This window comes from Clinocottus analis, unplaced genomic scaffold (genome assembly GCF_023055335.1).
Source record: "Clinocottus analis isolate CAN_PGR_092001 unplaced genomic scaffold, fCliAna1.0.p SCAF_3, whole genome shotgun sequence".
Classification (NCBI taxonomy): Eukaryota; Metazoa; Chordata; class Actinopteri; order Perciformes; family Cottidae; genus Clinocottus; species Clinocottus analis.
In genome coordinates this window covers 7,081,877-7,093,191 of record NW_027176042.1, presented here as the reverse complement: position 1 = coordinate 7,093,191, position 11,315 = coordinate 7,081,877, and the positions used below count along the sequence as shown (strand labels likewise).

Genomic DNA, 11,315 nt, shown 5'->3' with positions numbered 1-11,315 from the left:
GCAGACACAGCAATGGGGAGCAGTGTCTTGCTCAAGGACACAAGGACCAGCGGAGCCGGGGCTCGAAACATGGATCCTCTGGTTGAAAGACGGGCACGCTAACCACTGAGCCACAGTCAACCCGACACTGTCTGTTAAACTCTGTCCATGTCCAATGTAAAACAAAAAGACATTACATCATGTGAATTAACTTAAAAAATACATGAGTATGCTAGGGGGGCTTAAAATGAACGTATCTCAAGCTGCAGAACGTAACGTAGAGCTTGAGGCATTGGAGATGTGGTCGCTGAAGGCAGCTCTGACCTGTTGACCTTTTTGCACAAGCAGCACGGGCCATTAAGCCTCTTCACGCAACACAATCATATTTTTATTTGCATTTTGTGGAAATATATTGTCTATAACTTAGCAGGTAAAGGTCCCAGCTGGTTGCGAGCCTGTCGTCTGGGACGTTGTCGTTCCCTTTCTTGCATTCAACTACAAAATTATTGATGCAGCAAAGAGCTATTTATGGATCACAATACAATATGTGGAACGCTCAACCTGACTGAGCTATAACGAAGCCTTTATAAGGGAGCGATCTGCATCGTATCGGTGATTTGTATTCTTCAGTTGGAGCGCTAGAAGCTTATGCGCAGATGGCCCAGAGTTTGGAAAGAATGCTCGTGACCTTCGATGTTACACCAGAGTCAGTGTGTGTCCAAGACTTTATAAAAGCAGGATGCATTTCCTTAAAATGTGATATTAAACAACACGGAGGATGTGCAACGGTCCTTAAGGAAGGCCTGGAATTAAAAAAATTATCACAAAAATATACGACCGTGTGGTTATTTAATCCAAAGGTTAACTTTTGTAGTGCACGGCAGTCATCATAGTTTGTCAAAAACAATAAAGTAATTGTAGAAAAACGTCATAAGAAATTGATAATGTAATATGTCAAACTATCAGAATATAGTATGCTATATTAAGTCAGAGAGAAGTAATAGTTTAATAGGTCGAAAACATCAAGAAAGTCAAAATGTATTGTGTTGTAAAATGTCATCCAAAAGTCATGTTACAGGATGTTGAAAAGGTCATAAAAAGAAGAAGTCATTAAAAGCCATTGACTGGCATGTCGAGAAAAGTCATAGTGAAAGAAGTGATGAAAAAGTCAAATCATAGAAGTAAAAAGCCATATTATAGTATGACACAACATTAACAATTAGACATGAAAAGGCCTGAATATAGTATGTAAAAATGAATTGTTTTGTCTTTTGTTTAATCCTAAAATAGTATATCATGTTGAAAAAATAGCATATCAAAAAATTATCATGGTATAGCATGTTGAAAGAGTTTTGTCAAAAACAGTAATAGCATGCCAAAAAAGTAGTTAAAACAACATATATAAGTCCAGGTTGTCTTAAAAAGCCATTTAAAAGAATAGAATGGCAAAAAAGTATGAAAGATAAAAGTATACATGACATTTTTTTAAATCATAGTTTAGCAACAGTATAGATACTTCTTGAAAGTCATTTATTATATGAAAAGTACTGATGTTCTGCCATGCGAGAAAGCTTTCAGGGGTCATCTCACTAACTGAGTTCACATTCTGCCAGCACGTCGCCATCTCACCCCGTTTCCTCAAAATAAGACAAGAGGTGCTCCGAGAGAAGAATTGATCGCACTGAGCGATCTGACACAAACCCCATAAACCTCCAGCTGCTGGACCCTCAGCAGCTGTTGCTTCACAATTCAAATTACAGCGAGGAGCCAGAGGGAGGCGCTGCAGCGAGCGGAGCGCCTACGTCATGTCTCAAGGACACTTTTCAGCTGAGTCACTGACACTGTGTGTGTGTGTGTGTGTGTGTGTGTGTGTGTGTGTGTGTGTGTGTGAGAGAGAGAGAGAGAGAGAGAGAGTGAGGATATTGTCTTAAGTATTCTGCACAGGCCTATGTGACATCATATCGTGACAACAAAGGAGTAAGGCGAGGCCCATAGATTTCTTTAACGTATTATATTTCTGTCTGTTGTTTACACCAATAGCAGCTGAGGTGTGTTCACAGGCTATTCACTTCCATTCCTGTGGCTGACCTTGGCAAAAAACAAAGACAAAACCAGACAAGTGAGTGACGTATTAAACTCGGACAGACTGACGAAGTCCGCCGGCTGACAGTTAGTGGCAGAGAGAGCGTGTCCTCCAATAAAGGGGTGATAAACTGTCCTTCCAGGCGGCGGCAGCAGCCGCACCACGTGTCGATGACAGGTGCAGCACCTGCTGCTGCTCAGTGCGTCACCGTCCCAGTGAGGACATCACGAGCAGGGGAAGGAGGAGCTATCGAAGAGGCGGACGGCACAACCGCATTCTCCTCTGAACTGATCCCAAAAAGAAGAAAGAGGGGGAAACTGGAGAAAGAAGAGTCCCGATACAGTTTGGTCGGGGTCGTCTCACACACTCGCCCACTGTCCTCCGTCTTGTTCCCCTCCACCACCGGGCATCGTCACGTCTCGTCTATCCGTCTGGAATCCGAGGGAAGCCCTGGCAACCTTGACGACAGTCGCCTTCTTACGTCCCGCCGCGTCCACCAGCGCCCCTCGTCACAGCTCGCCACCACACGGTCAAAATGAGGAGAGGGCTCCAGAGTGGCCAAGCTCAGGAGGGGCTTCAGCCCGGCGGCGAGGAGAGAGAGATGGAGGTGTGCAGGGAGAGGGAGAGGGAGGAGAAGGAGCAGCAGCACAGGAGAGCCGAGAAGAAGCTGCTGGCCTTCTGGATGTCCTTGTCCCACCGGACCTGGACACTCTTCTGGCCCCGCGAGAGACCGGCCTTCCAGCGTTCCGCCTCGGCCGCTCGGCTGCTGAAGAGTGAGGCGTGAGGAGGGAAAGTGTGTGTAGCCGTAGCGTGTGTGTGTGTGTGTAGGTGTGTGTGTGTGTGTGTGTTGGTCTGTCAGTAGCAGTGTCAGAAGAGGCCTCACAGACCTGCTGTCAAGTGGACCCGTGTGTGTGTGTGTGTGTGTGTGTGTGTGTGTGTGTGTGTGTGTGTGTGTGTGTCTTAATATGTGTGTGTGATCCATCCAAGTGGATGAAAGCAGCTGCCTCCACCTCGTCCACTATTTACGTTGCTGCCCCGTCCGAGCTGGAGTCACAGGTGAAGGGCCAAAGAAGCTCGTAGTCGCAAAACGTCTTTATGGAAACCGGTTTTCAGCAAAGAACCAAACAGCTGTAACGTTTAGAAGATCACGAAGATGGGTTAACAGGTCATAGGCCATGATGGTGACCCATATCGCCGCACATGGAGCTGCGTTTTCAAGGGAAGAAGCTGAGGAGCGTCACGTGCAAACCGACCCGCTCGGCCCACGACCTACTGCCAGAGAGCTGGTGGATCATTGCAGCCCAGATCCTGGATCCTGCTGTGGCGGCCGGATAGTCATGGATGCAAGTATGTAGGGAGGGGGCGGGGTCTGAGCATGAACCTGACTGTACGACATCATTTTACTTTTTGGCTCTTTTGTTGTTAAATGCAAGCCATCCATCCATTGATCTATTATCATCCGCTAATCCGGGGTCAGGTCGCGGGGGGCAGCGGGCCCAGCAGGCTGACATAAGCTTTCCTCCACCCGAAACACTTTTCAGCTCATTCCGGGGGATCCAGAAGCGTTCCCAGGCCAGCTGGGAGATATAATCCCTCCAGCGTGTCCTGGGTCTTCCCTAGGGTCTGCTACCAGTTGGACGTGCCTGGAGAACCTCTAATGAGAGGCGTCCAGGAGGCATCCGAATTAAATGCCCGAACCACCTCAGCTGACTCCTTTCAACACGAAGGAGTCAGCGAGACTATTTCATCATAAATAAACACAAAAGGTGCTGTTTTATGATCCCCCACTCACCATTGGTGCAGTCTTTCATTTACCCTTTAGGCGGAGGCAGCTTAAGGTCAACTGTGATGCTTATGTGATGAATTTGTGGCCAAATAGTTACAGAAGATTCTTGTCAAAAAGGAGTGTGATCATATCCGGCTGAGACAACAGAGCTTACAGCACGCAGCAGTATCAGAACGCGAGTCGGACAGATCAGATAGATCAGAGGCACTTCATTGCTCTCTCCACGTTTAACCTCTTTGTGAAAAACTCACCCGCTCGACGTGACTCACGCCCGGCTGAATTATGCAGCAGGTCAGCCAGCCGCAGCGCGAGGTGGCGAGAAACGCAACGAGCTATTTGGAGCATGTTTAAATTCATAGGCATCTGCTATATATAATATGAGGACTGACATTTTTCATAAATGAGCATTAATTGAAGTCAACATTTTTGAAATAAAACAGGCCATTTATCTGTAAACAAGTGACATTTTAAATACTAGGTGCTCAGATTCAGTCTCCATTTCTTTTCTTTTTTACATTTAAATTAGTCCTAACTGTCCTAATTAGGAAGACTTTTGGTAGAATGCACTCCTTGAGCAAAATTGCGCCTTATGTTTGGGTTTTGCTCTCAAAATAACATTGCTTGACACCTGCATCTGTTCAGTATATGTCCCAACCATCTCCACTCGCAATTTGAGACTCGTCCTTAAAAAATGTGATTCCATCATTCTGTCTCCTACATGCTTCCTAACAGGAGCACATTTTAAAGCCGGTACCACGCAAAACACGGAGAACCGTGAAACTTAACAGAGCAAGACATGCAACTTCAGCATCCATCGATAATGATTCATTATCACTAACCCGCAGACTGCAGCCTGAGAGATAATTGCTTATTAGCTGTGCACCCTGTCGACCAATTGGAGCATTTTTCAGGGTTACTCGGACGTGCTGCTGACAAGCGGTGGGGAATACATTTGCACAGGGACACTTGAACAAAGCGCCCACGTGATTGCGAAATGTGATTAAGCCGCCCCGTTTCCAATCCACAGGCCAGATGGATGAGGCTCAGCAGCAGTGGAGGATGGTGATCTGTAATCTGGCCCTCATTCAGGTGACACACTCTCCATCCTGCTAATAACACTCTCAATCACAGCTTTAAGACAATTCAATTAAAGCCAAAGGAGCTTTGCTGGCGCGATAAGATCGTCCTCTCACTTAACATTAATGCTTCTGAGCTAATTAAACGTGCCGGATGGCGGTCGGAGATGTTGTCCAAATGGTAGCTACTATAATAAGTTAGCGGCGCACAAAGGAAAAAAAACATAATTGGGCTGATTCTTCCATTGACAGCTCGAATTAATGTTTGTATTAGTGAACTATGAGTTGTACATATTTCATGTGCTTTACTTCTAAGTCATTTCATCAATATTCTGTGAGTTTTCCAAAAAATTATGCTATTATTTGTCCAAACGGTGAGAATCATCAGAGGGAAAAACACTATCCAAAAAAAGAAAAGGAAAAGCGGTTCAAGATAAAGGATGGATCGATCGGACAATTACCTGAAACAAAACAGATGTTTATTTTCATTAGCTGAGAACCCCTTGTCTCTGCTCGCTGGTGTTAGCAGCCTCTCCTCTTCTTGTGTTACAGAGGTCAGAGGTCACACATTACATCAAGAGAGCCCCTCGCACTCACAGAGGGTGCAACCAACTCAAACCAGATTCTGTGATGCAAAAGGGTATTTTAGGCAGAGAAAGAGGACAACATGATGCAAATGTTTGCAACAGCACAGTTGTGGTTGAGGCGTATTTTGACCAGATGAGGGCAGCATAGTCCATTTTCGATTCTTACAAAGTCTGCCGACAGACCGCAGCACAGTACAAGACTTTCATCATCTCTGTCATGGAATCTTTTGTCTTCCATCGAAAAGTGCATTTTCCATTCAAACACCACTTTCTATATCATATGAAGGGTGTAATCGATTTTTTTTTTGTTGAATAAATGTGTTCTGTGCTACGTTGCTCTCAAGACACGTGGTACCTGCCTCTTGTGGTGTGTGGATTCTTCCTGGTACTTATCCCAGCGTGGTCATCATTGCCCGTCGCTCTCCACCAATCGGTGAGGTCCTGAAGTCCATAGTGGCCATGTCCATCAGCAGGTGGGTCGATAGTGACACTACCTCATGGGAGTCCAGCGATTTCAGAACGTTTCTTCCTCTGATCACAAGTGTTCTGAAATATTAAAGGATATGTGCATTTAATTTAAATAAATAATTATTCTTATCATTATTATGTGTTTTTCTTCTTCCCAGTATTGGTGGACTGATTCTGGATTAGACAGTGAGCAATCCAAACTTTGAAGGCACGGCAGTGTTCTCTCCCGTCATCAATGGTGAGTGAAGACCAACTCCCCTGAACACTTGACGCTATAGTACAAGGAGGTTTTGAACTGGATCCTGATGTTAGAGGCCTCCGAAATTAGGACGATAACTCTGATTCATTTTGCTTCCAGTAAATATTATTGTGGACACAATCCCCCTAATTAACAGGGAAGCTATTTGTGAAATTTCTTCTGCATGCTTTGAGCAAAGAAATGAACCCTGGCATGTTTTCCTGAAGAAGTAAGCAGAGCCAGGATTTGAGGTTATTGTTTCAACAGCCATAACCTTTGAATTACATTCAATCTTCATAATTAGCTTGATTATTATCAGTGATGTCAAGTAGAAATTGTCGGAGCATGCGGACGCCCAGCAGCTAATCCCATTAGTATTTGAAAGGGCCTCAATTTGAGCTGTTAATCAATCATGAGGTATTTAAGTGCTGCTGAAGTTGAGCAGCACCCCCCCTCAAAGGAAGCACAGAGAGGCGTACAGGGCCAGATCTTCACTGACAGAAGTTAGATGCCCACAAAGCAGAATACTAAGTAGAGAGCAATAACAATGGTCTTTACATGAACCACAAGCCTGATCAGAATGCCAACTATGCATTCACTGGCTCCCGTTGCATCTCTGCCAGCCCCAGTGCTACCAAAGACTCCTGCATGCATTGCCCCCCCTCCCACCCCCCAGTACAGGAAGTGCATTTGCATTCCAATTCAGCGCTCTTCCCTCTTGGCCTGTCGACCAGAAACCACCAGTGGAAGAAGAATTTGGCTCCTTTGCATCAGTAAAAGTAGAAGAAACATAGTCTAAAAATACTCCCATTTAAGTATAGCAATACGATTCTTACTTTATTTACGCAGGATGTCCTCTTTCAGTGTGTTGTATTGTTATGGTACGTTCTACTATGCCGTTCTCATCACAAGCAAATACACACGTCAATCGGTTCCAATTTTACATACTTGTGATTGTATGGCATCATATCATGTAAGTGTATCATGTGTTATTCTGTCTGTAAAATGTGAATCAGCAAAGTGACCAGTAGCTCCAGCTTCCAGATATATGTAGCACAGTAACAAGTAAACCGTTTCCCTCTAAAATCTACTCGTGTAGGTGTATGAAGTAGCATAGAATGGAAATACGAAAGTAAATTACTTAACATGTTTTGCTTTAGTACAATACTTGGGCAGCTGTACTTTCCTGTACTGCTTGAAGCACTCCTTATTTTCTTTCTAAATGATCTATGTGCTTCAAAGCTTTGCGAGCCAAGAGGTTTTGTTCTGCTCCTAATGAAACCAGCCTGAGGGGCGGCAGTGTCACAGTGAATAGCACAACACCCAGACTGCCTTTTCCAAACCTTCCGAGAAAAGTCCCCTGGGAACTATGATTATGGATAACTGCTGAATAGATAGTAAGCTAAATTGCTGTTTGGATACTGAACTATTTTTCCAAGAGTGTTTATTCTTGACTTAGATAACCAGGCAACTCCACCCTGCACACTGCCAGGTTCAATTCAATCTTCTCAGTTCTATCAAATGTTTCTTATGGAGTTGGTCAGCGCTCCACTTTTCCATGTCTGTGCAGGTGTAGGAGGAAATGGGATGTCCACCTACCTCCACTACTGGAGTGTTCCTGGAGCTCCTCCATTTATAATGAGTGAGAACTGTCCTGGACCCTGTGCCGCCCCCTGCTCCTCAGGTAAGAAAAATAAGTAAAACATACACTAAAGGGACTGTGTGACCTTTCCTCAGAAATTTCTAATAAAGACATAATCTCCAAGACAAGCATGTGACAGTATTATTAAAGCCACATGAATCAGTATGATTTATATATTGATGAATCAAACGAGAGCTGCAGCACTGTCTGTACTCTTCTGTCTGTACTCTCCTGGGCTTTTTCGGGAGTTTTTAGCAAACTTCAGCAAATTAGCTTCATAAAAAACAAATACTATACTCTACATGTCCAGTACCAGACAACAGCGAGCGAAAGCTAGCGGCAAGATAAGCGGTAAAGCTGTCTAGCAAAAGCAGATGGTGGGAGGAGTAGGAAAAAAATGGTGCTTCCAACTCACTTAATCTCTTCAGTAATGACTAGTAGAAAAGACTATTGGAAAATATGCTTATTGCTCAAGAGTATGAGAGAGGAGAAGATCAACATCGTGTCTTTGCGGTAAATACGACAACGATGCAACACATTGTACATATACAGTACATACAGCAAAAAAAAATGCTTCTGAGAAACACACGAACATTTCATGAAAACTGACGGGATACATACAGCTCATTACTTCTATTTCTATCTTTATACGGACGTGAACTCCAAATCAGCCACAGTCCTGATCCTTCTCGTGGTCTTCCTGTACACCATGCACAGGTTGGTGTCATGGCAGCATGGTCTCACTGCAGGACAGGGATGCCATACTGCCATGATGCCCACCTTCATCATCTGCTACCTGTTCGCAGCTCCGCTTCAGGTCAGATGAACCACTAAAAGTTGTGTTGCTCATTCAGCCAGAAAAGAAATAATGTGCATGTTTCACATGAATCTCAGATACTCTCATTGGAAACACATCCATCCTTTGTCATTGTCCAGGTGGGGATTTTGCTTTACGTGGCCAGGCTGATGGTACGATGGCTGTGGCGAAGAGGACTGGATCCAGACAACTTCTCCATCCCCTACCTGCTACCTCACAGCTCTGGGTGACCTGCTGGGGACTGGTTTCTTGGCACTGAGTTTCAGACTGATTATGGCGGTCAGTTCTACGGGGACTGGAGTTTGACACAGACGTGTGGCTACGTGTGGACCCTGACTGTACTGTTTCCTACATGCAAGTGGCTGAAACACACCTGCAATGCTCATTGATAAGCAAAGTGAGGATTAATAAACACATCTATGGCGTTTTACGCTGAGCATCCAAATGGGACAAAAAAAGTATTTGTTTTTGTAGGCACATACATTTTATTCTGTTGACGGATTATTGCACAAAGAATCATTTATTTTGAAGAATCAAAGATTTATTCTGTGCTCAATAAATGCATTTGTCTGTTTGCTATCACTGTTAGAGCACAGAATAGCCTCTCACTCAGTTTGACTAGTTTGCTGTTAAATTCTCCGCTCTACGTCCTCTCAAACCCCTTGGACACACGACTCTGTCTCTTCCAACGACCTTGCTCAAGTTTGCCTCAACCCGGACACAACGTTACTGTGTGTCTCAAACAACAAGTAAAGGCAAATTCCGCTAGCTAGCGAGCTCATAGCTAAAGTACACTTTGGACATATAGTGCTGCAGGGAATACGTGTTGTTGTGAGCCAACATGGCAGTTAGCATTGACGCGATTTTTCCACTCCGATACTGACACGTTATGTTCAGCAAGATAATAATCTTCACGAATGAATACCACTTTTATGAAAGTAAAGAGCTAATGTTAAGCTATAAACAAGCTATGCAGTTGCATGACTTTAGCTCACCACCACTAAGCTCAAGGCGGACTAGCTCCTAAAATGTTAAAATATCTTCAGCTTAACCACACACCTTATTCAGACATCAAACCAAAAAGCAATACAAATTGCAATTGCAGGGGTTAAATTTACTCCCTGAACAAGCTTTTAATGTAAGCAACAATTTTGGGTCAAAAAAATTGGAGTAGGTAAGGTGATTTTTACGGTTATGTCTTCAATCCGATTGTTGTAATGAGATGTGAAAAGTGGGGATAATGGGGGAATGTGAGGGACATCACAGCTGAATTAAAGCAGTTTAACTGTGTTGGTTACATAGCTTGTATGAACAAAATTCTGTTTGTATGGGAGTCTCTAGCTTCTGAAGTAAATACACTAGCTGACAGATGGATGGCAGATAAGCGGTGGTGAACTAAGCTAGCTGGCTAATTTATTTTTTGTCAATGCATTATAATCCAACAAAAACTTTTATTTAAAAAAGTGCTCTTAAATGTTTTTACTGAGCAGCACAAGTGCATGTACAAGATGTTAGATGTAAAACCCTAGCGAGTGCTGATATGCTAATTACCATCAACCAGCTGATAGCATGCCATAGAAATGAGATATAGCACAATGTCCGACAAAGTCATATATTCTATTTATTGTATAATTTAGGAGGTTATTATTTTGCAGAGGAAATTAGTAAAACGGTTGCACTTTGTTCTCAGATTTTATTTGTCTGGAAATAATTTCTCTGCTCAAAATATCCCTCCGTGCTTAGGGTTTAGACACAAATCTAACAGCGTACTGTAGATGAAGGAATTCAAATAGAGAAGAGGAAACCACGTGGCTCAAATGAGGAAGAATCAGATGAGGAAAGTATGGACCTATTTTGGCAGCTCACTGTGGTCTATAGTTCCAGTCTATACTACTCCCGGGGGTTGCACTGTATACCACGCAGCTTGGCTCTGTAGAAACACCTACCATCTAAAATGGATACACCTGAGAGTACCAGAGAACCATTATACTGTTAACTGTGGACACACCTGTACACCTATTGTCAGCTGTTACATGTTAAATGGCAGAAGATTGTATTAGGCAATAAGTATATATATCCAAATGTAAATGTATCTTAACACATCAGATGTCTTGATGAATGGTACATTTGAACTTGTTTTTTTTACGTAGGTTTGTGCCTTTAGACCGTGATAAGCCTTCAGTTTGCTGTTGCCAAATTTCTGGTATTTTATTGTTTTTTGCAGCAGTGTCACTTAATATAGCCTGTTGTACTTAACTGTCTCCTTGTTAGTATGTGTTACAGGTATCGACAATACAGATATTTCTTTGTGCTATTTTTGTGAACAAATGAATTAGTATGCATCTCTCTGTATGGGGCATTTTCAGATGTTTGATATGGACTTTTAGAAAAAACGCTTGTCTTTTCTGATCAGAAAATAGCATCCAAAGATGGTAATAATTCTATTTTCGCAGCGACATCAAGCTTAACCAGACTTGGCACTCACATTTGTAAGAACTTCTAGATGACAGCTTTGCAGCTATGATTTGTAAATGAAATAAAAGACTGACATGTAAGTTGTGATTGCTGTATTTTCAAAGATATCTGTATAGTGTTGAGTATCAGAAATGATGCCTACAAACAGATCACCAATCCAACAT

The 11,315-nt window shown here is 43.2% G+C and overlaps 1 pseudogene; it reads left to right on the top strand.

Annotated features, from left to right (window-relative positions):
- The first annotated feature begins 2,290 nt into the window (after positions 1-2,290).
- Positions 2,291-11,231, top strand: LOC137796044 (solute carrier family 41 member 1-like; annotated as a pseudogene).
- The last annotated feature ends 84 nt before the right edge of the window (positions 11,232-11,315 follow it).